Source organism: Leptodactylus fuscus, chromosome 5, assembly GCF_031893055.1.
Source record: "Leptodactylus fuscus isolate aLepFus1 chromosome 5, aLepFus1.hap2, whole genome shotgun sequence".
In the NCBI taxonomy this organism is placed as follows: domain Eukaryota; kingdom Metazoa; phylum Chordata; class Amphibia; order Anura; family Leptodactylidae; genus Leptodactylus; species Leptodactylus fuscus.
In genome coordinates, this window is record NC_134269.1 from 16,048,884 (window position 1) to 16,051,100 (window position 2,217).

The window sequence follows — 2,217 nt, forward strand, 5'->3', positions numbered from 1 at the left end:
TCTCTTCCCTCTTCTCCCCACTCTCCGCCCCTCTCCCACGTCTTCGCCTTCTCCAGACCTTCTTCTCTTCTTCCAAGTTTCGCTTTCATTTGCTTTGGACTTTCCCATCCACGTCATGTGATCAATCTGCTGATCCTGCTGTCACCTAACACTTGTCACAGCTGAGGGTTTGTTACAGTTGTATCCAGTCCGGACAATCCTCTGATACAAGTTACCTGCATTGATACATTGTAACAAACTATCAGGACAGAAGACAGGACAGCTGAAGGTGTGTTACAGTTGTATCCAGTCCAGACAATCCTCTGATACAAGTTACCTGCATTGATACATTGTAACAAACTAACAGGACAGCTGAGGGTTTGTTACAGTTGTATCCAGTCCGGACAATCCTCTGATACAAGTTACCTGCATTGATACATTGTAACAAACTATCAGGACAGAAGACAGGACAGCCGGACAATCCTCAGGACTCCAGGCTGATACATGTAACCTGCGCTGATACATTGTAGCAAATGTGTTGTGCTCGTGTGTTCAGCTTAGGCCTGGTTCACATCTGCGTTTGTTATTTTGTTCAGGGAGTCCATATGGGTTTGATCAGGTCTCTCTGACTGGTGGCCATCTTGTTCCTGAAATGTAATATAATCCCCCTAATCTGCAGAGACCTGGCTAGTGTCAGTGTGAACATGTCCTAATGCACTGTTTATGCTTCAGAATGATATATACATTATGATCTTAAAAGGATCCCCAAGACTCCATACTCGACTCTAATAAAGATGAGTGACCTGGTTCCCGAGGAGCCAGGATTGTCACAAATTGTACAAAAATCTGAAATTTTGGGGGTTCTCTGAAGTCATTATCATGCACCTGACTACCCCCAGGTTGAAGGACTTACTAAGAACTTTGGACCTGGCCTTTAAAGAGAACCTTTCACTACCTGCACCAGCTCACACCCTGTGCATCCTTTAATAGCTGCCCCTGCACTGATTCTGGTACAGGTGGAATTTTTTCTCTAGCCCTCACCATTCCTGAGCAATCAGTGCTTTTAGTTTTGGTGCCTGATATGATAACTAGACTCCCTAATGCCAAGTGGGTGGTGTCAGGCAGGTGCAGGAAAGGGGTGTGACTCAGAGCTCCAATCAGAGGAAGACAGTGTAAGAACTCTAAGTCACACCCCTTGCCTGCCCCAGCCTGACTCCACCCACTGCCTGACTCCACCCACTTCCTGATACCACCCACTTGGTATTAGGGAGTCTAGTTATCATATCAGGCACCAAAGCTAACTGTACCAGTTGCTTGAGAACGGTGAAGGCTAGAGAGAAAATTCCAACTGTGCTGTTATCAGAGGGGCAGAGCCTATTAAAGGGTCTGATACATTGTAACGAAGACTCAGCAGTTTAGGGCAGATTAAATAAGCCATTGGTTAGAAACGAGAAAACATCCATTCAATGAAAGCAAGCAGAGATAGCGTTGGATTAGATCTTAAGAGACATTGCATGACCTACTGTAGCCTCCTTATTGCCTTGGTGTTCAGCCGTGAATCCTATTGGGGTGTATAAGCCATATACTGTGTGAACCAAGATATACTGTATATAAAGGAATCCTGATGAACCAGTTCATGAAGAGGTGACACTGTTCCGGTGTTGCCTGCGGTGCCTTGAGAAAGTATTCACCCCCCGGACAGCGACATGTTTGATTGTGTACTACAGCAGATGTCATCATACGTATCACTCATCACAAGACTCCAGAAACAGTGACACCTTAGTCAAGAGAATGAGGTCAAGCTGCAAAACCACACACAGCCCAAAGGTGGCGATGTCCATGGAGATACAACAGTCCTGTAAAGTAGAATTTGCCCCCTCCTGGTCCTCAGTTGTGTCATGTGACCAGCACTAAGGCTCTACAATAGACACAGTGTCCCATCCATTCCTATGAGACTAACATGGTGCCCATAGATAAGAGATTTTGGGGAGGGGTACATCAGGACTAGTAAGTGACCCGAAAATAATCATCACAACACTCATGAAAAAACACCTGACAACACAGAACCCCCCACCCCAAGCATCAGGTTGTCGGAGAAACCTTCACTATCTGAGAGGAGAATACCCCAAGACCAGGCATAAGGGTGGGGGGAAAAGACCGGAGGATGAAAACCAGGAGGCCATCTATATCCCAACAGGGAAGGGGTCAGGGCCCCAAATACACCAACCCCCATTCTGT